General features: G+C 46.1%; 1 protein-coding gene across 1 annotated transcript in view; it reads right to left on the bottom strand.

Moving 5' to 3' along the window:
• LOC132394451 (uncharacterized) overlaps positions 1 to 27,284 on the bottom strand; it is a 152,959-nt gene that overhangs the window by 125,532 nt on the left and 143 nt on the right. The window contains exons 2-3 of the mRNA XM_059970627.1: positions 23,833 to 24,136; positions 17,908 to 17,963 (exon numbers count right to left, since the gene is read on the bottom strand). The gene's annotated coding sequence lies outside the window, so the exon portion shown is untranslated. The remainder of the gene's footprint in view (positions 1 to 17,907; positions 17,964 to 23,832; positions 24,137 to 27,284) is intronic.

The following is a 27,284-nucleotide window of genomic DNA, read 5'->3' as shown; positions in this document are numbered from 1 at the left end:
AGAACCCAGCCACCCAAAACTAAAAGCATTCTTCTTGTGATGTTCCCAGTAAGCTTCCAACTCACTTTTAACAGGATGATAATTTCTCTGTCCCTCAAATTAATCCAGTATGTTAACATCATCTTCAATGTCTGCACTGTAAGGGTCTTCTTCTTCATGTGCCTTCCATATTATATGCTTGGGCGATCATGGCTTTCCACATTGAATGATCCCACGCAGCGTCAATGATATCTCACACACTTAGATCTGTTAGTTCTTTCACAGTGTCCATATATTTTCTTCTTTGCCTTCCTCCTCCACGCTTCCCAGGCATATGGCCTTGTAACGTAAGGCATTCTATTTCTCCCTTCCTGATGACATGGCCCAGGAATTTAAGTTTGCTCTCATTTAATGTTCTCATTAAAGATCCTTTTGTATGGGCACATTGGAGTACTGTCTCATTAGTTACCCTGTCTCTATATTATATTTTCAGCATTCCTCTAAGAAACCACAGTTCTGTTGCTTCTAAGTTCCTTTCGAGTTCAGGTGTTACAGTCCATGTTTCGGAAACATACAGCAAGATTGACCAGATGTAACATTTTAGTAGCCCAAGCCTTGTTTTCATAGAAATGTGTCTGTTGGTAAAAATGGGCTTCATTTTTTGGAAGTTGGTTTTGGCAATGGCAATTCTTCTTTTTATTTCTACTTTACTTCTAGCATCTTGTGATATAAAGCTACCAGGGTAATTAAAGCTGGTCTTTTGTTCAGTCTCTTGGTTACTGATGTACAATTGGCATTTGGGAGTATCCTGCTGTTTTGATATTACCATACATTTGGTTTTTTTACAGTTGATGGTTAGACCAAACTCTGCACTTGTTTGTACTACTTTGTCTAGGAGGGTTTGTAGATCTTCTGCAGCACTTGCTATTAGGGTGGTATCATCTGTAAGGGTAATTGTCCCATTTCAACCAGTAAAGCTGAAAAAGCAGACGGCCTTACTGCACGACAACACAGTATTTACGCCTGTGCTTGTATCACATCCAAGCATTTTATTTGAAGATGAAGCTGATCCATAAGCCACACAGCCATAATCAAGAACAGATCTAAATAAGCAAATATAAATGGTCAACTTTGCATCTCGAAAACAGTTGAGAAAATTTCCTTCTTGAGGTAGAGTGGATATTGGAGGGAAAAAACCCTGTTCTTTGAAGAAAGAGGATAACTCTGTTGTCCTGTTCTCAGGGTGAAAGCCTCACCCTGAGAATAGATGTGGCAGAGACAAAGGAACTGGGACAAGGGATTGGCATTTTTACAGGAGACATGGTGTGAAGAGGTATAGTCAAGATATTTGCCGTAGTCGGTAGGGTTATAGAAGATGTTGGTAGATGGTTTGTCTCCTGAGATAAGCATAACAAGATTGAGAAAGGGGAGAGAGGCATCAGAAATGGGTCAAGTGTACTGAAGGGTAGGGTTGATTTTGATGAGCTCACCATGGGTGCATGATGCAGCACCAATGCAGTCATTGGTGGAGAGCATGACCATGGAAAGTTTGGAACAAAAACTCTTCCACATGATCAATGAAAAGGCAGGCATAGCTGGGGCCCATGCAGGTGCCCATAGCAGCTGCCCCTTGAGGTTATAGAAAGTAGGAGGAGCCAAAGGAGAAATTGTTGAGTGTGAAGACCAGTTGTGCCAGACAGAGAATGGAGAGTTACTGGTTGAGTAAGCAAAGGGAATGGGCCTACCCGGACAATCAGGTTTGTGGATTTTGGGTAGGGGGTAGAAACAGGGAGTGTGGGGTAAGGGAGCTATGAGTTTGGTGGCAGTTGATGGAAATTCTCCAGAGTTGATGAGGTTAGTAATGGTGTCAGAGACAATTTCCTGATGATCTGGAGTGAGGTCCTTTCCAAGGGGTGAGTAAGTGGAGGTGTCTGAGAGTTCCTGCCTAGCCTCAGCAAGGTAGTCAGTCCGCCTCACTATAACAGCACCCGCTTTGTCTGCAGGGTTGATGGTAAGGTTGGGATTGGTGCAGAGGGCATGGAGGGTAGTACGTTCAGAGGGGGTAAGGTTCAAGAAGGAGAGAAGAGAGTTGAAGTTGAGCAGTGACATCTTGTCGGCAATGAGAGATGAAAAGATCTAGAGCAGGGTGTCTAAGAAGAGGAGAAGGGTTGCAGATGGGAGAAGGGGTCATCAGTATAGAGTCAGGAATCCTTGCCAAACAAGTGGTTTCAGAGACAGAAGTAATGGCAGAAGAGCTCAGCGTCTGGCAGGCATGGAATTCATTGAAGTGCAGGTGAAGGGGGACAAAGGTAAGGCCCTTGCTGAGGACAGAATGTTCTGCCTCAGAGAGTGGAAGGTCAGAGGGAATCGTAAAGTCTCAGCAGGGATTAAAGCTGGGATCAGATGGGAGAAGAGAGTTGGTGGTGTTAGAGGAGGGAGGGTGGTTGAGGAGTTCAGGGAAGGTAGGGTAGGAGGAAGATGGATGATCTGAGGACCCAAGACGTGAGAGTGGTGCTGGGATAAGGGGAGCCTGGAAACCCAGCAGCAGCAAGGAATGTCTTGGCCTGGAGGTGGTGATGGCCGAGGTCCAGGCTGGAGCTGGAGCCAGAGGCCGTGTAATTCTGGAACCGAGTTGGGAGCAGTTGGGCTCTTTATTCCTACTGAGTTTCACTGCATTTTGTGTATTACTCTGGATATCCAGCATCTGCAGAATCTCTAAAGGGTTGGGGCTGGGGATTTGAGGTTTAGTCTCTGCCGGCATGTGATATGGGTTTGGTCTCAGTGCGGAACAAAGTAGTCTTTGTAATTCAATATCTGCAGTATTCATCAATATGCACTTGTATAAACTGGGATATTGCATTGTCTTCATTAACTGCACCGAACATTATATTTTCCCACAATATTGACATTATGATAATAGGCAGAGATTACACTGGAACCAGCCCCTAAATGTCTGGTGGCCTCTCCCTAACAGCTATTCAGTCTAGTACCCTAGTGAGCCTCACACATAAGCACTTCTTCCCCCTTCCCCAATCTGTTCATCTCACGTACCAGTCCATTTCCCCTCTGCCCAGATTTGAAAACGTAAAGAAAGCTAAATTTTGGAAGAGGGAGACTGAAGATGTTAACAGTTATTTTTGCAGATTCCATTTGTTCCTAGGTGGGGCCACAGTAACAATGAAGAGCACAAAGGATTATGGACTCCCTTTTGCTGTGCTTTAGTAAGCCCTGACGTCAGATCCATCTGATTACAGAGGCTTGTTAATCTGTGGACTGATAGTGGTGTGAGCAACTCCTCATTGCTCCTATTTGGATCCTAATTGCTGCCCACAAACTCTCATCCTAAAGCTAGGCTGCAAAGATATAAACATCTAAGCTCTCGGGATACAAGAAATTTATAGCTGCAGGGCTGCAATTCCAATAATGGAGTTATTAATAGCTCCAAAGCTGGCTGGTGGTGTAGTGGCATCAGCTCTGGGCTAGGAGATGATTAGTCTTGGGTTTGAATCCAGCGGCCCCTTGGACGCTTTCCATCCATGCTGGGTTGAGCATTGAGCTAGCAACTCAGCCTTGTAAAAATACAGGCAAATGCAAAGGAAATGGCAAAAATGCTGCCTGATGCACCAAACTTGCCAAAAGGGAACAACAAACAAATTGTTCCAGAAACGGAACCATTGAATTAATCTAAACTCCAATAATGGAGTTATTATTAGTTCCAAATATTGAACTACTATAAACCTCAAATCCCAAGAGGGGAAATTGTCCTGGTCTCTACAAGCATACATCCTGACCTCAGCACACTCTGTCAATTCTGTCTCTCTCAAGCGCGTACACACACACACACACACACACACACACACACACACCGCCCCCCCCCCCCCACCAAAAGACTCCAGTCAGCTCTCTGCTGGGTCATGATACACAAGTCCACTGAGGATGACCACATTCACGTGTGGCTAAATCAGTTGGTATGAGGATCCATAATATGTGGGCATCAAGTGACATTACTTACTGAGTTTCTAACTTGTCACCAGTGTAGTAGAAGATAGGCCTGGCCCCTCTACCGTGAAGCACTCTACTTAGCTGAGGTTGTGTCACTACCTGTCCTTTATGAAGAGTTCTTCCAGGTAAATCCCATTGACCAGAAGTCCATCAGGCAGTGGTCATCATAGAACATCCTGCAGACACTGCAGGAGAGGGACTACATGTATACTATAGGGTGATTCACAGAATAAATGGTCTAAACCATCTGACAGAATGGATCATCACCAGGTTTGATCAATGACTAGCTAGGCCTCGCTTGGCTGCTAGAGACAAATGTCCTCCCAAGCAGATCTTCCTTGACAGATAACATATCTCCTCCAACACTACCCTCAGCATGACTGTGGTTGAGAGGAAATGGTCACCACCTCTTTGCATTCTGTGGATTTGCTAAGAGGGATGCAAGGGTCTATGTCTGGTCATCCCCAGCAACCTTATAACAAGGGGCTCTCTGATGCACAGTCTGTTCCCAAGAAACACATCAAGTGCTGCAGGAAGGTTATCAAGTTGGTAAAAGATGTGCTTTGTTCTGCCTGAAACCTGTTGGTTTCCAGCAAAGCAAGATGTCTGTAAGGATGTAGGTTTTCATGAATAAAATGGCAGTTGTGTTTTAAGTTTAAAAGCATGGTAAAAACCTCACATCATTACATTATCGCATCAGACCAGCCTCTTATAGTCAATGTCAGTGGTTGTGAAATATGCCTACATTCCTCTACAAGGGAATGCTGCAGACTGGCACGGACCAGGCTGCAGGGGTACGTCCTGAGAGACACACTAAAGCTTGGTCCAGCCATTTCTAAGGCTCTGTGGGCAAGGACCATAGTCTGGGTTCCTTGCTATCACAGATGGAGGACTGAGGCAGGGGGAGGGGTGAGGACACAACTCAGTCACTGAAATGGTCTGACACCCCAGATGGTGTGGCAATAGAGAGCTGAGGATGAGCCAGCAAGTTTACAAATAGATGATGGGTGTAACATGAATGTAAGGAAGGACAAGCCAATGATTGGGTACAAATGCAGACAGAGCAAAGTTAAATTGTACCACTGAGGCAAAATTCAAAAGGGTAAGGAATCCAGGACTGAAGGTACTGTATTTAAATGCGCATAGCATTCGGAATAAGGTGGGTGAACTCGTGGTGCAATTAGAGATTGGTTAGTATGGCATTGTGGCCATCACTGAGTCGTGGCAGAAAGAAAAGCATATTTGGAAACTTAACATCAAAGAATATACTTTGTATCAAATGGACATGCAGGAAGGCATAGGTGATGGTTTAGCTCTGTTGGTAAGATGTTGGAATTACATCTTTAGAAAGAGGTGACATATGGCCAGAGTTGAGTTGAGTTAAAAAACTGCAAGGGTAAAAAAAACAAATAGGAATCATATTTAGGCCTTCAGATTGTAGTCAGTTGGTGGGGTTTAGATTGCAAAGGGAGCTGGAAAAGGCATGTAATTAGGGTAATGACATGATTATAATGGACTTCAATATGCAAGGGGATTGGGGAAAATCAGGTTGGTGTCAGATTGCAAGAGAGGGAATTTATTGAATGCCTGTGAGTTGGTTTTTTAGAGCAGATTGTGCTTCAGACTACTCAGGGAAAGGATTTCTGTTGTGTAATAACCCTGATCTTAGTAAGAAGCTTAATGTAAAGGAACCCTTAGGAGGCAGTGATCATAATATGATTGAATTCATACTGCAATTTGAGAGGGAGAATCCTAAGTCACATGTATCAGTATCGCAATGGATTAAAGGGAATTACAGAGACATTAGAGAGGAGCTTGCCCAGGTGGACTGGAGGAGGATATTGGCGGGGATGATGACAGAGCAAAGATGACTGAAGTTTCTGGGAATAGTTCACAAGGCGCAGGATAGATATGTCCTGCAGAGGAAGAAGTTCTCAAATGGCAGAGGTAGGTGACCATAGCTGATAAGGCTGAGTAAAGGCCAAGGAGAGTAACGAAAGTGAGTGGCAAGTTGAATGATTGGGAAGCTTTTAAAATTCAACAAAAGGCAACCAAAAAAGCTATAAGAAGGGAAAAGATAAAATATGAGGGCAAACTAGATAATAAAATCAATCAGGATACCGAAAGCTTTTTCAGTTATATAAAGAGGGTGAGAGTTGATATTGGACCACTGGAAAATGATGCTTGTGCAGTAGTAAAGGGGGAACAGATAAATCTAATGGGGAATTTATATCTGTCTTCACTGTGGAAGACACGAGCGGTGTGCCAGTGGTCCATTGGTGTCAAGAAGCAGGAGTGAGTGCTATTGCTATTACAAAGGAAATAGTGCTAGGCAAACTCAGCAAGGTCTTAAGGTGAATAAGTCACCTGGAGCAGATGGACTACATTCCAGAGTCCTATAAGAAATTGCTGAAGAGATAATGGATGCATTGGTCATGATCTTTCAAGAATCACTTGATTCAGGCATGGTTCCAGATGACTGGAAGATTGTGAATGTTACCCCACTTTTAAAGAAGGGAGGAAAGCAAAATAAAGGAAATTAAAGGCCTGCTAGCCTAACCTCAGTGGTTGGGAAAGTGTTGGAGTCTGTTATTAAGGATGAGGTTTCGGAGTACTGGGAGACTAATGATAAAAATAAGTCAAAGTCAGTATGGTTTCTGTAAAGGGAAACCTTTCCTGAGAAGTCTGTTCTTCAAGGAATAAACAAGCAGAGTGGATTAAGGAGAGACAGTGAATGTCATTTTCTTGGATTTTCAGAATACATTTCATAAGGTGCCACACATGAGGCTGCTTAACAAGATAAAATCCTATGACATTACGGGAAAGAAACTGGCATAGATAATGGAAAGGCTGACAGGTAGGAGGCAGTGAGTGGGAATAAAAGGGGCCTTTTCTGGTTGGCTGCCGGTGACTAGTGACGTTCCTCAGGAATGAGTATTGGGATCACTTCTTTTCACAGTTTGTCAATGGAACTGACGGCTTTGTGGAAAAGTTTGCGGATGATACGGAGAATTAGGGAGTTGAAATTGAATAAGGCCCTTGAGGAATATAAATGAAATGGGAATGACTTAAAAATGAGGGCCATGAAATATCCTTGGCAAATAATATTAAGGAAAATATTAGACTAGTGAAATTTAAGAGACTACTAGGCAGGTATATGGAGGAATTTAATGTGGGGGGGGGTTATATGGGAGGCAGAGTTTAGGGGTTGGCAAACATTATGGGCCAAAGGGCCTGTACTGTGCTGTACTATTCTATGTTCTATGTCCGAAAATCATCAGAACCTTTATAATAATGTAAAGGGGGTTTCTTCTTTTTCTTTGTTACTGTGTATGTTAATCAAAATGGCTTCTTTGTTTTGTTAAAAGTAGGAATGCTTCTTTGTTGCGAGAAAGTGCTGGAAGCTTGTTGGGGTTAAAATTTACTGATAACAAGAATTGTATTCCTTTGTAAACCAATTGGGATTAATGTTGTTCTTTCTTCTGAGTCTGTAAGCGGTTGTTGACAGGCTTTTGGGGAGATCGGCGCGAGGGGGTGAGAGGGAGAGGACGCGATGCTGTAAACTGGGCGAGGAACGGACCCCAAGCGGGGGTCCAAGGTCAGGAGGAACCCCGAGGAGAGGAGACGAAGATAGATGTGCTTGGTTCACCACTTCGGGTGGTCCTGAGCTGCGAGTCGAGGAGTTCGGAGGGGATCGAAAGGTGGCCAGAAGACTTCAGTAATTGAGCTCCAATGGTTGTGCACGAAGTGGTTTGGACTTTGATAAGTTGGCACCTTTTCTTTATTTTCTTTTCCTTCATATATACTGTATCGTTATTAATCACTTAAAATAGTAACCTTTATAAATTGTACTCATTTAATTGCTTATGGTGTACTGTCTGTTTTTGGGTGAGGCGGGGACATCACACAGCATCCACACCCGCTGATTACTCAGTTTGGCGGGGCTGAAGGCTGCTCCCCCTAGACGAGAACGAGCTGAGCGAGCCTGAGGTGACCCTGGGGGTTACAATAAATTAAAAACAAGAGGGTAGCCAAGAAGAGAGTAGGAACACTCAAGAACAACTGAAGTCTTGGCTGAGATCTTTGTGTACTCTTTATCAATAGGAGAGTTCCCAGAGGACTAGAATCAATGTTGTCCCTTTGCTTTAAAAGGGAAATACAAGCAATATGGGAAATAATAGGCTGGTTAACCTTACATAAATGGCAGGGAAATTATGGCAGATGATTTTTAGGGACCTGATTTATTTGCATTTGGAAAAGCATGGACTTTAATGATGAACAAGGCTTTGAGCACAGGAGGTCAGGTCTCACAAACCAGATTAAGTTTCTTGAAGAGGTCGTGAAGATGGTTGATAAAGGTAGGGTAGTGGATATTATCTGCATAAACTTCATTTGACCATGTGGCACACTGGTCCAGAAGATTAAGGTGTATGAGTGAGGCTTAAAAAAAACTGACTTAGTCACAGAAGATGGAGGGTAGTGATGGAGGACTGTTGTTTTGTCTGGAGAGTGTTCGATAGAGATCAGAATTGGAATCTCTTACATTCCCTAGATCAGTTGGAAATATCAGAAAATTGGCGATGGAGTTTAATCCAGACAAGTGTGAGATGTTGCATTTTGGAAGGTCAAATGTAAGAGGGAAAGTATATAACGAACGGCAGTGTCTTTAGGAACGTGGAGTGCAAGTCTAAAGCTCCCTGAGAGTGGTAACACAAGTGTATAGGGTTTTTAAAAAAAGGTGCACAGCCTGGTTGCCTTCATCAGTTGAGGCGTTAAGTATAAAATTGAGCAAGTCATGGTGCAACTCTATAAAATTTTGTTGGAGCCTATTTGGAGTATTGTGTGTAGTTCTGGTTGCCTCTTTACAGACAGGATACCGAGGATTTCAGGAGGGTGCAGAAGATGTCCACTTGAATGTTGCCTGGACTGGAGGGCATGAGTTAGAAAGCGACGATGAACAAACCTGGACTGTTTCCTCTGGAGCAGCGGAGCTGCTGAGCAACCTGGCTGAAGTTTCTAGAATATTGAGCGGGTCTTTCTCCCAAGGGTGTAATGTCAAATGCCAGAAGGTGGAGCTTCATGGTGAGACGAGGAATGATTAACAGACATTCACACGGTCAGTTATTTCAAACAGAGTGCTAGGTATCTGGAGAACACTGCCAGGGAAGTACTGGAAGCAGAGAGGATAGCATCAGTTAAGAGGTATTTAGACAGACATGCGAACAGGCAGGGAAGAGAGGGATATGGGCAACGTGCAGGCACGTGGGATTAGTATAATTTAATATCATGGTTGGCACAAACATTGTGGGCCAAGAGCATATTTCCGGTGGCCCAAAATCTTCAATCATCCTTACTAATAGGGTTTAATGTTATCATTTCCCTCTGAACAGCCGTTCTCTCATGCATTAATTCATCCAGAGTCCAGGACCAGAGGTCATTACCCAAAATCTTCAATCATCCTTACTAATAGGGTTTAACGTTATCATTTCCCTCTGAACAGCCGTTCTCTCATGCATTAATTCATCCAGAGTCCAGGACCAGAGGTCATTACCTCACAATAGAGGGGTGACCATTTAGAACGGAGATGAGGATGAATTTCTTTAGCCACAGTGTGGTGTATCAGCAGAATTCATTGCCACATGTGGCTGTGGAGGCAAAATTGTCGGGTAAATTTAAGACAGGGTTATTAGGTTCTTCATTAGCCAGGGTTATGGGGGCAAGGCAAGAGACTGGGGCTGAGGGAGAAATAGATCAGTCATGAAGAAATGATAGAGCAAACACAATTGTCCAAATGGCCTAATTCTGCTCCTATATCTTATGGTCTTATGGAAACTAACAAGACAGCTTTACACAGACCATGGGATTTGTTCACAGGGAGTACTAAAGGCAAAATGCTCAGATGTTCTTAAAAAGAAACAAAATAAGTTCACTCATTGGCCACTTTATTAGGTACACCTGTACACTTGCCCGTTAATCAAACGTCTAATCAGTCAATCATGTGACAGCAACTTAACGCATGAAGTTCATCGAGGAACATGTGGATTCTGTGACCAGTTACATAGAGAAGTGTACTGAGGACGTTACTATCATGAAATACGTCTGGTTGAGGGCAAATCAGAGCCATAGCTTACTACAGAGGTCCATGGACGACTGAGGGACCGCGATGCTGTCTTTAGATCAGGGCATGCAGCAACTCTCAGGGGAACAAGAACTGTGCTTTCCCGCTCTATATGGAAGGTGAAATGGGGGCATCATCAGAGAACTCACAGCTAATTCCGCAATACCAGAGACACGAGGCACAAGGGGCAGGGAATTCTGAGGATTACAGACTGCAAGTCTACCCTGCGTGTCAGTGACCAGGATGCTCCACTCCCTGAGAAGCTGAATGTCTTTTACACCTGGTTTGTTACATAGGACAAAGTACTGGTGAGGGAGCCACCCGTCCACCCAGGGGAGCAGACACTCTGTGGCTGAAGCTGGGGTAAGAAAGACTCTGGCCAGAGCCAATGCACACAAAGCTGCAGAGCCTGATAATACACCAGCTCGGGTTCTGAAAGACTGCACAGCCCAGCTGACAGAGGTGCTGACAGATATAGTCTACATCTCTCCAGAACAAACCACTGTTCCCTTGGTTTTCAAGGTGGCAACCATTATTCCAGAGCCAAAGAAGGTGACAGTAACGTGCCCAAATGACTGTTGTCCGGTGGCATTAACATCAACTATTATGAAATACTTTGAGTGGCTGCTCATGGAGCACATTAAAGCCTTTCTCCCAGCTACGTTAGACCCTTTCCAGTTCTCTTATCACTCAAATTGATCCTCCGATGGTGAAATAGCCTCTGCCCTCCACTCTGTCCTGTCCCACCTGGAAAATGAGGTTTCATATGCCAGAAAGCTGTTTATAGACTTCCGTTCAGCATTCAGCACCATCATACCCCAGAAACTGGTGGGGAAACTGATGCACCATCAATAACTCTGAGATGTGGGTTAAGGTAGGCTTTTATTGGCTGGAAGAAAGCACAAGCAGCAAGTGACCACCACACAACATCCTGGAGACCAAGGAAGGGGCTCAGGCCTCCAATCGCTTTTATACAGGGGTCTTGGGAGGAGCCACTGGAGCAGTCAGCGGGGGGGTGTGTCCAGACAGGTATATGTAGTTCACCACATTCACCCCCTCCCTTTGTTTTAAAACAGAGTCCCCATGGGGTGCAGTTTCTTACAAGTATATTTACAGTTTAAGTCTATCAGGTGGTCGAATCTGTCGCTGCGATCTACGTAGCACCGGCTGTGATTGCACAGGTGCCGGTGGTGATTGCACTGGAGACGGTGGTTGTGCTGGTTCCGGCCTGACTGGAGGTGTCAGCCCACTAGGCGTCAGTGATCCCTCATGCGTGTGCGAGGCGCCTGGTATATGCGTGTGCGAGGCGCCCGGTATGGGAGTGTCGTGAGGAGTCTGTGTAGGGCTCAGTGTGCGCGGTGTCACCTCGAGTACAGGGTTCTTAGTCACCATGGAGTGTTTGGGGTAGTGGTCTGCTGCTCCTGTGGGCACCAGGTCGCGGACAGAGACCGTGGCCTCCCGCCCATCAGATAAGACCACGTAAGCATACTGGGGGCTTCGCATGTAGTAGGTGAACCCTCTCGACCAGCGGGGAGTATTATTGCTCCTCGCATGTTTCCGGAGCAGCACTGGCCCTGGGGACGTCAGCCAAGCCGGTAGGGTGGTCCCAGTGGCAGACTTCCTGGGAAAAGAAAAGAGGCGCTTGTGAGGGGTGGCATTGGTGGACGTACATAACAGGGAGCGGATGGAGTGGAGTGCCTCGGGGAGGACCTCCTGCCATCGAGAGACCGGCAACCCTTTTGACTTAAGGGCTAAAAGTGTGGCCTTCCACACTGTGGCATTCTCTCTCTCCATTTCCCCAGGGATTATAGCTCGTGGTCCTACTAGTAGCAATACCCCTAGCCAGCAGGTACTGCCGCAGCTTGTCACTCATAAAGGAGGACCTTCTGTCACTGTGGATATAGCAGGGGTATCCCAACAGAGTGAAGAGCTGGCGCAGGGCTTTTATGACGGACGTGGCAGTGGCGTCGGGGCAGGGGAGACAAAGGGGAACCGCGAGTACTCGTCGATAATGTTGAGGAAGTAGACATTGCGGTCAGTGGAGGGAAGGGGGCCCTTAAAGTCAACACTCAGTCGCTCAAAGGGGCAGGTGGCCTTGATAAGTTGCGCCTTTTCAGGACGGTAGAAGTGCAGTTTGCACTCAGCGCAGACTTGGCAGTCCCTGGTCATCGTCCTGATTTCCTCAAGGGAGTACGGCAGGTTCCAGGCTTTCACAAAATGGTAAAATCGGGTGACTCCCGGGTGGCAAAGATCTGCATGGAGGGCATATAGCCGGTCGAGCTGCACCCTGGCACACGCTCCCCGGGATAGGGCATCAGGGGGCTCATTGAGCCTTCCAGACCGGTACAGGATATCATAGTTGTAGGTGGAGAGTTCTATTCTCCACCACAAAATTTTATCATTTTTGATTTTGCCCCGCTGTTGGTTGCTGAACATGAACGCAACTGAGCGTTGGTCGGTCAGCAAGGTGAACCTTTTGCCGGCGAGATAGTGCCTCCAGTGCCTAATAGCTTCCACTATGGCCTGGGCTTCTTTCTCCACCGCGGAGTGCCGAATTTCAGGGCCTTGAAGGGTACGAGAGAAGAATGCTACCGGCCTTCCTGCCTGATTGAGGGTAGCAGCCAGCGCCAAGTCAGAGGCGTCACTCTCTACTTGGAAGGGAATGGTCTTGTCCACCACATGCATTGTTGCTTTGGCAATGTCCCCTTTAATGCGGCTGAAGGCCTCGTGGGCCTCGGCTGAGAGAGGAAATGCGGTGGACTTGACCAGGGGGCGGGCCTTGTCTGCGTAATGAGGGACCCATTGGGTGTAATAGGAAAAGAAGCCCAGGCACCGTCTGAGGGGACTCTGAGGGTGGTGGTAAGAGGGAGTTCTAACAGGGGGCGCATACAGTTGGGATCAGGGCCAATGACCCCGTTCTCCACGACATACCCAAGGATAGCGAGTCTGGTGGTTCCTAACACATACTTGTCCCTGTTATAAGTAAGGTTCAGGGCTTCGGCCACTTGGAAAAATCGTTGGAGGTTGGCATTGTGATCCGGCCAGTCATGACCGCAGATGGTGATATTATCCAGATAGGGAAATGTGGCCTTCAGTTGGCACTGGTCCACTATCCGGTCCATTTCCCTCTGGAAGACAGAGGCACCATTTGTGACACCGAAGGAGACGCGCAGGAAGTGATAGAGTCTGCCACCCGTCTCGAAGGCGGTGCAGGGGCAGTCCTCCGGGCGGATGGGGAGCTGATGGTAAGTGGATTTCAGGTCCATGATCGAGTACACCTTGTACTGAGCTATCTGGTTGACCATATCTGTGATGCGGGGTAGGGGGTTCGCGTCAAGCTGAGTGAACTATTGATGGTCTGGCTATAGTCCATGACCATCCTATTTTTCTGGCCTGTCCGAACAATGACCACCTGGGCACTCCAAGGACTTGTGCTTGGCTCAATGATCCCCTCCCTGAGCAGCCACTGCACGTCCGACTGAATGAAGGCCCTGTCCCCCGCGCTGTACCTCCTGCTTTTAGTTGCCACAGGTTTACAGTCAGGTTGGCGAACAGCGGTGGGGGAGGGATCTTGAGGGTGGAGAGGCTGCAAGTGGTGTCAGTAGCGCAGCTGTCGGCATGGTGCCAGGTGGGATGTGTGGGGCGGTGTGTGTGGGTGTGTGGTCAGTAGCGGGGTATATGACGAAGTCCCACAAAACTGAGGATTCCTGACAGTGAGTGGTTGGAGGGGCCCGTCATATGCCATAGTCACACTTTCGAGGTGGCTCTGGAAGTCCAGCCCCAATAGCACAATCACGCACAGTTGAGGCATGACCAGTAGAGCAAAGTCCCAATATTCTGTGCCCTGCACCACCAATGTCGCTACACAACCCACCCGGATGTCTGTGGAATGTGACCCAGAAGCCATGGTGACTCTCTGGCTTCCGGCTGTGTCACGAGTCCGCAGCGTTGCACCGTGTCCGGGTGAATAAAACTCTCAGTGCTGCCCGTGTCAAACAGGCAGCTAGTCCAGTGCCCCTCCACCAAGATGTCCATCATGGACCTTGCGAGCTGGTGTGGGGCACTTTGGTCGAGGGTTACGGTGGCCAGAGTTGAATCGCCCCCTGGTCAAGCACCTGTGGGTCGGAGGCGGGGCGAGGTGGCGCCGACAAAGATGGCCGCCCCCATGCCTCGCACGAGGCAGGCAGGCAAGATGGCGACCCCCATGCCTCGCACGCGGCGCTGCCCGACCCCGCTCGTGGTTCAGACTTACAGACCTTGGTGAAATGGCCCTTCTTCCCGCAGCTGGAGCTGGTTGCTTCTCGGGCCGGGCAGCGTTTTCGGGGGTGCTTTTCGAGTCCGCAGAAGTAACACTGCGTGGACTTGTGACTGGCAGCATCTGTGGTCGGTTTTGGGGAGTTCGTGGAATCGCGACTGGCAGCGGCGGTGGTGGATTCGCTCGTGGGTGGTGGGGTCTGAGGTGTCCACGGAACCGGTGGGGGATCGTGCGGCTGGACAGCATCAGCGTTGTGCAGAGCAGCCTCCAGCGTGTCGGCCATCTCGATCACTGAACGTAAGGTAAGATCGGCATTTTCCAGCAGCCGCTGGCGCACGTATACTGACCTGATCCCCATAACGAAGGCGTCTCGTACTAGCAGCTCCGAATGTTGTACTGCCGTCAGTCCCTTGCAGTCGCAGGCCCGCACGAGTGTCTGTAGGGCTCGGAGAAACTCAGCGCTCAACTCGCCAGGTCGCTGCCGCTGCATCGCTAAGCGATGTCTTGCGTAGACGGTGTTCACCGGCCGCAGGTACTGTCTTTTGAGGGCATCCAGTGCCCCTTGGTAGGTCGGCAGGTTCCTGATAAGGGAGTATACTTTCGGGGTGACCCTCGAAAGGAGGATTTTGTGCATAATAGCGGGCTCAGTCACACGAACCTCCTCCAAGTATGATTGGAAGCATGCAATCCAGAGTTCAAAGGCAAGAGCTGCTTCTGAGTCTTGAGAATCAATGTCCAATTTTTCCGGATGTAAAATGCTTTCCGTGTTTTAAAACTTCCAGCCAATAAAATTGATGCACCATCAATAACTCTGAGACGTGGGTTAAGGTAGGCTTTTATTGGCTGGAAGAAAGCACAAGCAGCAAGTGACCACCACACAACATCCTGGAGACTGTGGCCAGGCTGAGGCCTCAATTGACTTTATACCGGGGTCTGTGGGAGGAGCCACGGGAGCAGACAGCGGGGGGGCGTGTCCAGACAGGTCTATGTAGTTCACCACAGAAACCGTCCTTGGTGGGTCTCAACAACCCCCCTTTGCAATTGGATACTGGACTTCTTAATAATAAGGCCACAGTCAGTCCGTGTGGGCAGCAATGCCTCTCGTCCCTTTATGCTGAGCACTGGCACTGCTCAAGGCTGTATGCTCAGACTGATGCAGTTCACACTGCTGATTAAAGACTGAGTTATAGGCTTCAGCTCAAACTGTGTCATCAAGTGTGCGGATGACACCACAGTGACATCAAGAGCGATGATGAGAAGGAATATAGAGAGCGTCATGGGAAAACCTAATTTGAAACGGGGTGCAGAATAGACCCTATGAACTGTGCTGCTATCAAGAGAGAGAGAGGGAGGCGTCCAGCACAATGAAAGAGAGAGAGACAGAAACTGCTCGGAAGATTGATGTTATGGCTCTCTGCCAGCTTGTTTACCCTTTCCCCGAGGTCACTTGCCTGCTTGTAGAGCTCCTGCAGAAAGTGGAAGGCGGATCAGGTTGATGGACAGCTGGTGTCCAACTTGAAGAGATAAAAGCCAGGTCCGCTGTTACACAGACAGACACACCAAGACACCCCATGAGACACGCAGTGCGGACACTGAACGAGCTTTGTTGCACCCACAAGAAGGTGGGGTTTTGGAGGATCGATTGGGGGAAATCGATCAGTGGCTCACAGCGTGAAAAGGTGCAACCGGTGGGGAATGATTTGTGTGTCCATCCTTGCCTGGGTGATAATTCCACCACTGAAGAACGGTCATACGTATCATGGTCACAGTCGGTGATCACAACAGGACTTCGGAAGACAACGGGAAGATCGACGGCAACAGCTCACCTCTCACCTCTCACCTCTCACCTCTCTCTCTCTCTCTCTCTCTCTCTCTCCCCCCCACCGCTACTCAACTACATACCACAAACTGAACTGAACTCTCTTCATCACATTGTAAGACTGTACCTATTTACCCCTAGATTTGAAAGAGCCTAGTTTTGTTCTTAATTCCACACATATATATCTATATATTATTGCTAACCTGTTCATTATAATTGCATCTATATTATTGTATTGCTTAGTTACTAATAAACACTAGTAGTTAACAGTAATACCAGACTCCAAGGTGTTCTCCATTTCTGCTGGTTCTTTAACCTGGTCACGGGGTACGTGACAAGAGGAAGTGGAGTATTAGTAAGAGTCTCACCCATCCATCCAGCATCCTCTTTGACTTTTTACAATAATTCTGGAGAATGTGATGCATAAAACCATGAACAGTCAGGATGAGAAACAATCTCTTCCCCCAGGCCATTAGGTTTCTGAACTCCCTGCTGCTTCATATTCAAAGTGTCACTGGTTAATTTGTTCCATACCTTACAATATTTAATATTAATGCTCTTTTAATTTGCTATTTGTGTGTAATTTATCTGTAGATTTGATCCTTACCTTCCTAAGTTATCTTGTGTTATGTGTACTACTTTGCTTTACCCCTGGTTTGAAAAAAAACTGTTCCATTTCTATATACATTACATGGTTATATACATTATATAACGTATGTAATTAAATGTCAATAAACTTGATTTGACTTGAAGGCACACAGACGTGGTCAAGAGGTTCAGTTATTGTTCAAACCAGACATCAGAATGGGGAAGATATTTGATCTCAGTGACTTTGACTATGGAATGATTGATGGTGCCAGATGGGGTGGTTTGAGTATCTGAGAAACTGCTAATCTCCTGGGATTTTCACACATAGCAGTCTCTAGTTTACAGAGATTGGTTCAAGGAAACAAGACAAAAAAAAAGTCCAGTGAGCAGCAGTTCTGTGGGTGAAAATACTTTGTTAATGACAGCGGTCAGACAAGAATGGTTCAAGATGGTTCAAGCTGACAGGAAGGTGACAGTAAGTCGGATAACCACAAGAGTGGTGTGCAAATGATCTACAGTAGCAGAAGATTGTGGACGTACACTCAGTGGCCACTTTATTAAGTACAGGAGGTACCTAATAGCGTGGTCACTGAGTGTATGTGACAGAAAGGAGGAACGGAAAGAATTACTGAGGAATAGGTGGAATGGGGAGAAACTGGGGCAGGTAATTTCTGTGATGCTCAGAATTCTGTACTTTCCTTTAGATTGTTAATGATTACAGGAAAATTTCCTAGACGGATAAAGCAACACGAAATTGATGGAGAACCAAACATGATTATGGACATTGTGAGAAATTATGGAGTTCCTCCTCACATTAATGTTGATCACACTTGACCATTCACAGAAATTTGCTTTCTCATTTTTCAACTCTGTCTCTGTTCTAACATGTAGAATGCAAAAATGAAAATGTGCTGTTTGTCTCTGGCAGGAGCAGCCTGAGCAAAAGTCCTGAATCCAAGCTTCACCAAGAAACTCTTCCACCTAACCTCACCCAAGCTTTTCCGGTATATCTTTCCAGGGGGAGGTTTTCGTCAATGAGGATACAACAAAGTCATGGAAAGGCTGTTAATTCTATTGTGCATGGGTCTGTGGATTTGAAACAAATTCAGATAAGCATGTGGACAAAACAGAAATTATTGCTCTTACCTGACAGGCCTGTGAACTATTTCTCTCTCCTCTTTGTTTCTGGACTCCTCCATGAACTAAAATAGAAAATTATTGTGAACTTTCCAGCAGTAATAGTCAATCATTGGTCCTGAACATCGCACATCTCTGATCAATGTTCCGTTGTAACATTAAGGGGAAGCCAGTGACACAAGGGATTCTGCATTTGGGTAGCACAGTAGAGTAGTGGTGAGCCTGACCCTGTTACAGCACAAGCAACCTGGTTTTAATTCCACTGCTGCCTGTAAGGAGTTTGTATCTTCTCCCCATGAGCTTGTGTGTTTCCTCCAGGTCCCTTGGTTTCCTCCCCCATTCCAAAGACATACAGCTTACTTGGTGACATGGGTGTAATTGCGCTGGAAGGGCCTGTTATGATGCTGTATTTAGAAACATAGAAAACCTACAGCACAGTACAGGTCCTTCAGCCCACAAAGTTGTGCAGAACATGTCTCTACTTTAGAAATTACTAGGCTTACGCAGAGCCCTCTATTTTTCTAAGCTCCATGTACCTATCCAAAAGTCTCTTAAAATAACCTACCGTATCCGCCTCCACCACTGTTGCCGGCAGCCCATTCCACTCACTCACCACTCTCTGCATAAAAAACTTACCCCTGACATCTCCTCTGTACCTACTCCCCAGCACCTTAAACCTGTGTCCTCTTGTGGCAACCATTTCAGCCCTGAGTAAAAAGCCTCTGACTATCCACACAATCAATGCCTCTTATCATCTTATACACCTCTATCAGGTCACCTCTCACCCTCCTTCACTCCAAGGAGAAAAGGCCGAGTTCACTCAACCTATTCTCATAAGACATGCTCCCCAGTCCAGGCAACATCCTTGTAAATCTCCTCTGCACCCTTTCTATGGCTTCCACATCCTTCCTGTAGTGAGGCAACTAGAAATGAGCACTATACTCTAAGTGAGGTCTGACCAGAGTCCTATATAGCTGCAATATTACCTCTCGGCTCATAAATTCAATCCCACGATTAATGAAGATCAATACACCATATGCCATCTTAACCATAGAGTCAACCTGCACAGCTGCTTTGAGTGTCCTATGGACTTGGACCCCAAGATCCCTCTGATCCTCCACACTGCCAAGAGTCTTACCATTAATACTACATTCTGCCATCATATATATCTCTAAATATGAAAAGTAAAAGAAGCTGGAAATCTTGAGCAACACACATAAAATGCATGAGGAACTCAGCAGGTAGGCAGCATCAATGGAGATGAATAAACGGTTGACATTTTGGGCTGAGGTTTACTGCTAACACTTTTCACTACTTTCTTTGTCAGGTGACTTTCCACAGCAACAAGTCAACGTCCATGCAATGATTGGAGGATGTACTGGATCACTCTCGACTCATGCAGCCTTCAGCCCAGCTGTGGTGGGGAAGAGGCAGTCACCCACCTGTTTGCAGACTCTGGCTTTGCTAAGAGGGAGTGGAAACAAATGCAAGGGTTCCTGTCTCTGTTCATCCCTAGCGGCTGTGTAACAGGGGAGTCTCTGATCTATGGGGTCTACCTGGGGCACACTCTGAGACAGCCGTGACAGACATCATTTGCTATCAAGGCTATCAATTGGGTAAAGGATGCCCTTTGGTCTGTCTGGTCTTCTAGCACAGTGAGGCATCCATTAGGGAACTGGCACAGTCCAAGCTGTAGATGTACATGCTGAGAGATGAACCGAAGCTCGGTGCAGCCAATGCAAAGACTCCTTGAGGAAGAACCAGTCGGGGCCCCTTTCCCTACCATGCACAGAGGGGCTGAGTCAGGCAGGAAAGCCCCTCAGACATTGAAATGGCACATCACCCTCAGGAGCCCCAAGAGTTGTGATAGTGCTACGGTTTTAAGAACAAAATTAACACCATTGAATGTGATGACCATGAATGTAAAGCTTTGCAATGTTCTGTACGTTTCTCTTGTGAATAAAACTTACTTCTAAAAATTAGAAACAAAACTCCTCATTGTTCTTCACATCTAGTGGAATTTTTCTTCCATGTTTCATAACAAGAAAACAACAAACATTTTCTTTTTATTAAACAGCAGGCTTGCTGAAGCAACCAGTAAGTCCATATTAAACCAGAAGTAAACCAGCTCTCTCCAATTTCATGTGAGGGGTAGCAACTGTGAACAGTCTTAAGTGGAAAGTAACACTGATACCAGAATATTCCTGTCATCACATTTAGCTTCAGAAAGGTCGATTAAAGAGTGACACAGATATGAGCCCTTCAGGCCTCCACAGAGCACTGGAGAGTATCGGGCTCCGAGCACCTGAATTGGTTAATTGTTGTTTAATGAGAGTCATGAATAATTTACAGTTCCTTATGCTTTTCTTGAGTGGCTCACTCTTTGCAGTGCCGTCTCCAGCTGCTTTCTGCTTAAGCTTGTTGTTTATTTTGATAGGCTCGTGATTTCCATGTTATTAGTGTTATTTAAGTGGATGTCTGATTAGTGCTAATCGCGGAGTCCTGGTTTTGAGAATGTTACTTCTCACAATGTCACTCAGCTGAGCACCAATGTTCTTTTCATATTAATATGAATAAACTCTCGTTGCCATCTCTACATTGGAGTCTGTCTTTGACCACACCATGCGCACTGACAGGAGTTTACCAGGCTAGGGGAAGTTAATGTTAATTGTGCATCGCCTGAATGGACTCAGGAAACATTGCTGGAGTCTATGACTCTATAAATGAGTGGACCAGGTAACAGTGCAGGTGAAACAGACATTTTCAATCTTTCCAGACAGATTTTGCCAGGTACCGGTTCCTTGATAAAGGGCGTTACTCACAGGCCTTGTAGCTGTGTCCCTGAACAAACAGTACCATAGTTACAAGACCACACTCCACACTTTATGTCAGGAGGAGGACTGTACTGAATTTCACTTTCCCAATCTCCCCTTACTAACTCACGAAGGTGCAGGGTTGCCTGCTCCCTCCTTAAAGCTGAAGTTGACCAGAAGGGTCCAGTTTTCCTTCCTCCTCAAACAAGGATAAAGATTGTATCCCAAGGTCAAAATTACTTTTACTTTAAACAGCCGAGTGATTACTTGGGGCAACTATTTCTTCCCTCTTCCTGGACAAAGTGTGAATTACGTACAGTTTTATTGTTTCATTAACTACATATGCTTCAGTTGGCATTGGTTGATGTGAGGTAGATTTTATCTTTTATTTCCATCTATATTTACCCAGAGCCCGGTGCTGACGTGCAGCAGAGATAGCAACACCTCAAAGCACAAAACTGACTAAAAGCTAAACACACATGACCACTAACGTAACCAACAGCGCTACACTGCAGAACAAGAGCAAGAAAGTATGACCATCCTGTTAAAGAGCCCTTTCCAGTTACTGATCTAATTTTCAGATCTCATGCACCCCACTCTGTGTTACTGTTTTTAGTTCAGGTTAAAAATTGAAATTATTTCCCTTTTATATAGAACATAGAGCAGTAGATTAATAGATCACTCAGTCCATTACGTCTGTGTCAAACATAATACCAAGTTAATCTAATTCCATCTGCTGGACATGGTCCCCGTCTCCTCTTTCCCTGCCTATTCACATGCCTGCTAAATGTCTCTTAAATGTGACTGTCATATCTGTTATTACCATCACCCCTGGCAGTGATCGCCTCATGACCACAGCTCCCTGTGTAAAATAAAAAACTTGCCTCATAAATCTCTTTTTAGACTTCCCTTCCTCACCTTCAAGCTGTGCCCTCTCGAATTTCACATTGCCAGCCAGGGAAAAGGACCATCACTGCTTACTCTATTTATGACTCTTAATGTTTTACACTTCACTGCTCCCCTCAGCCTCCAAGACTGCAGAGAAAACAGTCCAAACTTGTCCAGCCTCTCCTTGTAGATCATAGCACATCGCCGAGGACCCCACGTGGCCTGTACACACCAGCTGTGTGGTGAAAAAGGCCATTTCACGAAGCTCAGGTCTGCTGTTATAGAACTACTGAATGCCCAAGTTGATGTGGTTTTCTATTGATCCTACAGTTGTTATTCCATTATGGATTTATTGAGTATGCCCACAAGGAAATGAATTTGAGGGTTGTATATGGTGACATACATGTAATTTAGTAATAAATTTACTTTGAACTTTGTACAAGTGTTGACTTCACATTTACCTTGTTGTGAGCTTGTGCCTGTACTGCACTTTTCTGTCATTGCATTCTGTTACTGATTTGCCCTGTACTACAGTACCTCAATGCATCGTGCAATGAATTGATCTCTGTAAATGGCACTGAAGACACATTTTTCACTGGATATGTGACAATGATCAACCAATTTACTAAAATATTGCCTGTCTACTGAGTACTTGTTGTGTTTTCTGTGTCGATCACACCATCTTGTTTGCGGGCTCATACAACAATCTGACCTCACTTTGACCCCTCAACCCGCCAGTTCCAGATGATTTCGGGAGAAATCCTGAAATTCTGTCCACCTCGGTGCTGGAACGCCCAAATTCCAGGAGGAACCAGAAATTCGGGATAAGGTGTAGCTGGAAGTCAGAAAGAGGAAAGAAGCAATGTCTCTGTAGGGAGTATTCTACAGGAACCCCATCCCCACCCTCAACAACTGTAACACTGAGGAACAGATCAGAGGCAGATAGCCAAAGTGAAGAATAGAGGGGTGACTTCAACCTCCCTAATATTGATTGCCTCTTCCTTAGTGCAAAAGGGTTAGAAGGGGCAGAATTTATTATGTATAGGTCCACTAGAGGAGGGTCCATTCTGGATCCGATGCTGGGCATTGAACCAGGAAACGTGTCAGATCTCTGTGGGTGAGCATTCCATGACCACAACTCCCTGACTTTCACCATGGCTCTGGACAGGGACAGGAAGGGACGGTTTGGGAGAGTATTTAACTGGGGAAAGGGGAATTAAGACAGAAGCTTGTGGGAGTAATTTGAGACAGATGCACCCAGGGGAGTGCATACAGTAAAGTGGGACATTGCTTAGGGGTCCTTGCATGTGGTTTGTCCCATTGAGTAAGTGATGTGGAACGTCTAATCAAGAGAAAGAAAGAAGCTTGCTTAACATTTAGGGAGCAAGGATCAGACAGGGCTCTAGTGGGTTACACGATAGCTAGGAAGGAGCTGAAGGAGAGTTAGAAAGGGGCATAAGAAGTCCTTGAAAAGTAGGATGAAGGTATTTGGCATGTATATGAAGAGCAGGATGATGCCCAGAGGGAGGACAGGACAGATCAAGGATGATGGAGGAATGGAGTCGGAGGAGGTGGGGCATGCCTTGCTTCAGTTTTCACCAGAGAGAGGAACCTTGACGAACATGAGGTCAGTGTACAACAGGCTCATGTGCTGTAACATTAAGGAAGGGCATGTGCTGGAATGTTTGGAGAGCATTAGGATAGATAACTCCCCAGGGCCAGATGGGATATACCCCAGGTTACTACAGGAAGTGACCTAAGAGATTGCTGCCTCTTTGGCGGTGATCTTTGCATCCTCACTGGCCACCGGAGTAGTACCAGAAGATGGGCCTTTCAAATTGTATCAAAGGTTTCAAAGGTACATTTAATGTCAGAGAAATGTATACAATGTACATCCTGAAATTCCTTTTCTTCACAACCATCCATGAAAGCAGAGGAGTACCCCAAAGGATGAAGGACAGTTAAATGTTAGAACCCCAAAGTCCCCCCCAGCTCCCCGCTCCCACGTGTAAGCAGCTCCACGCTCCCCCACCAGCAAAAAAAAAGGCATTGGTGCCCCCACCGAACATTTAAGTGTGCAGCAAAGCATCAATAAAGACACAGACTTGCAGTTACCCCAAAGACTACAGGCTCACCCAGTATTCGACATACCACAGGCTCTCCCTCTCCCTAATAAGGGAAAAAGCAATGTCCCCGTTTCACAGCGAGAGGGGAGACATAGCAATCAACTCACTGATTTATGATGTCAAAAGTCTGTTGTGTCGGTTTTTACGAGCTCTGTGCGCAAAGAACTCGGGTCTCTTGCTCCTTTCGATCTTCCGTCTCCCACGACACACCAATTTGCTGTGGAGTCACTGTCCTTGGGTCTTCTCACCTCCAGAGCCACGAAATCCCAGAACACTGAAGGCGCACTAATCTTCTAGCCGCGTCCTTGGCATATCAAACAGCGGCCAGTCGTGAGGCCCCAAGAGCGGTTCCCATTCCCACAAAGAGCCAAAGTCAGCGTGTAACTCCAGGTCAGAATCTTCGAAAGAAACCTGAAAAGGAAAAATAGAGATATTAAAGATAATAATAGAGCCGTTTCTGAAAAGGAGTCGCCGTTAGACACCATCCTCCTCCTAAGCTCCATGGAATCTAATGTCGCTGCACACTTTCCTAGATTGAATTCCATCCACCACCTCTCAGCCCAGCTCTGCATCTTATCATTGTTTCATTGTAACCTGTAACAACTTTCTACACAATCCATTTCACCACCAGCCTCTGTGTCACCTACAAACTTACCCTTCAACCCCTTCGTCCAAGTCATTTCTAAAATCACAAACAGCGGGAGTCCCAGAGCAGGTTCCCGTGGAACAGTTTTACTCAGCGACCTCCAGGCATAACATCCTGTTTGTGAACACCATGAAAAAGTTCTTTGAAATTCCTTCACCGTTCCTCATACATTAGCCAACTCCTCCCTCAAACCGTTGTAGCCTCTCCTGTTTCAGCATTAGACACTGCTTTTAGATCAGACACCGACACCATTCCGGTGTATGGACACATTTGTCTTCTCAGTTCCAGCCAGTCTTTAAGATGCAGCTTTGTTATTCATGACGCTTTGCTCATTGCCTCCTTCCCTGATACCCCACTGAGGTAAATATCACATCCTGTCTTTGCCAATTGATTCCTGATAACTGGAACCAATTTTTCCTCTATTTTGAAGGGTATAATGAAATACAGTAAAACGAAGAAACTCTTTACATTTCATAAACATTTTCTAACTGCATCCAGTTCTGTCTGTGTGGCAACGAAGGTGATGTGTGCAGGAACATTTCAGTAACCGTGCAGTCAGACACCCGTGCAGCTCAGAGGGAACAGTAATTGAAACTATCAGACATTGTCAGCAGTTACTGTGTGGGCAGGGGGAACTAGCAAGGTAGCTGTGCCAAGTTCACAGGCAACAGTTCTCATTCGAAGCCGTGACAGAACATTGTCAGAATAATCTGACAACAAGTTTCTCAGTCCTTTTGACTGGATCTACAGGAGAATTTGTGGTAGGCTCTATTTGAATAGTTACAAGGACTTCACCCCATTGGCATCCCCTCCTGGACTGTCCTTTCGATCACTGACCAAACACTGAAATGAGTCCAGCTCATTTGTGTTCACTCTCATCCCGGCTGGCCTTACTCTGGCCTTACTCTCCTTGCATTTAACTGGAATATACTTTTCTTGAACATCATGAAAAAAGTCTGCTGATTCATCTGAGGCACTACACTCTACTTATTAAAAAAATCTCTTCAGCTTTGTTCTAAAGGGATGGCCTTCTGCTCTGAGGCTGTGCTCTCTGATCTTAGACTCCCCTACATCCATTCTCTACATCCTCACCACATCTATTCTCTATATCCCCTACTCTCCCCACAGGGTCTCCTCACCCTCTCTTCCCATCTGCCCACACTCTACACTCCACTTTCCTTTCTTCTCAAACTCCATCATCTTCCTATCTTTGTCACCTTTCACCTCCCACCCTCTGACACTATTGCCACTCTCCCCTCCACTATTTTCCTATCTCCCCGCCTGAATTCACCTAACGTTTCCCAGTTCTTGCTCCACTCCTTCCCTCACTCTTATACCATCTCCCTTATATCCTTCAGCCCAGATGAAGGGTAGCGATTTGAAATGATTTGAATCTACTTCCTTCCGGAGATGCTGCCGTGGAGTTTCTTCAGCATCTTGTATGTGCCAGGGAGATGGGTATTTCCCCGAGTCCGGGACCGTTGCTGTAGAGCCGGCTTCTACCACCTGATGGCGATGGCGAGCTGTCCATGGGTCTGTGCCGTTCCACAGCGCGCGAGCCCCACCGTCTGCCGGAAACCGGTACTGCAGGGTGGCAGTAATTCAACATCCTTGGTCCGGGTGATGTTCAACAAAGCCCAGACTGGGAGCGTAGAGAATCGAACGTGGCTCCTGGTTTTACGGAAGAAACTATGGGAAAATGTCAGTAAGTATCTCGAAGGTGTAGAGAAGATCCATCAGTATGCTTAAAGTATCATTGAAGTGGTTTTTGAAACCATGAACTGAATTCCCAGGGTTAACACATAAAGTCCAAGTCACTTTTATTGTAATTTCAACCATAACTGTTGGTACAGTACACAGTAACAACGAAACAACATTCCTCCAGGACCATGGTGCTACATGAAACAACACAAAACTACACTAGACTATGTGTAACAACACAAAACTACATTAGACCAAACCTACACCGGACTACATAAAGTGCACAAAACAATGCAAGACAGTGCAATAATTAATAAACAAGACAATAGGCACAGTAAAGGGCAAATTACAATACAATAATAAATAATGTAAATGTAAATGTAAACAATGTTTTAGCAGGAATTGAGAAATAAATGAGCAAAAATTGCAAAGGAAGTGGAGTGGTTTGTGTGTGTGTGTGTGTGTGTGTGTGTGTGTGTGTGTGAGTGTGTGTGTGAGTGTGTGTGTGTGTGTGTGTGTGTGTGTGAGTGTGTGTGTGTGTGTGTGTGTGTGTGAGTGTGTGTGTGAGTGTGTGTGTGTGTGTGTGTGTGTGTGTGTGTGTGTGTGTGAGTGTGTGTGTGTGTGAGTGTGTGTGTGTGTGTGTGTGTGAGTGTGTGTGTGTGTGTGTGTGTGTGTGTGAGTGTGTGTGTGAGTGTGTGTGTGTGTGTGTGTGTGTGTGTGTGTGTGTGTGTGTGTGTGTGTGTTGCTGTCAGACTACACTCTGGGAATTGAGGAGTCTAATGGCTTGATGGAAGAAACAGTTACACAGTCTGGTCGTGAGAGCCCAGAACTCAGAGAGCAAACACGCAACACGCTGGAGGATCTGAACATGTCAGGCAGCGACAATGGAGGGAGATGAACAGCAGAAGCATTAAACGATGAGATTTAGCGGAGGGAATCAGATTGGTCCAGTCAATGAGGAGAAATGTTTCCAGTGGCGGGAGTGTAGTGAAGAGAGGACAAAGACTGAAGAAGTAGAGTGAGTGATGGGAGGTGTACTTCCAGATGTGATGATGCCAACACTGCTGACCTGGCCTGTTGAGCTCCTCCAGGGCATTACTTTGACTTCCAGCGTCTGCAGGTTTTCTCGTGTCTGTCATGCTCCTGGCTAGCTTCCCTCATTCGCCACTCCAGAAGCTTTAGCTCTTCCAGCAATGCTGCCTGTGCCAGATT

This window comes from Hypanus sabinus, chromosome 5, assembly GCF_030144855.1.
Source record: "Hypanus sabinus isolate sHypSab1 chromosome 5, sHypSab1.hap1, whole genome shotgun sequence".
Taxonomy (NCBI): Eukaryota; Metazoa; Chordata; class Chondrichthyes; order Myliobatiformes; family Dasyatidae; genus Hypanus; species Hypanus sabinus.
The sequence above is the reverse complement of the archived record's forward strand: the minus strand, read 5'-3'. Positions and strand labels throughout refer to the sequence as shown.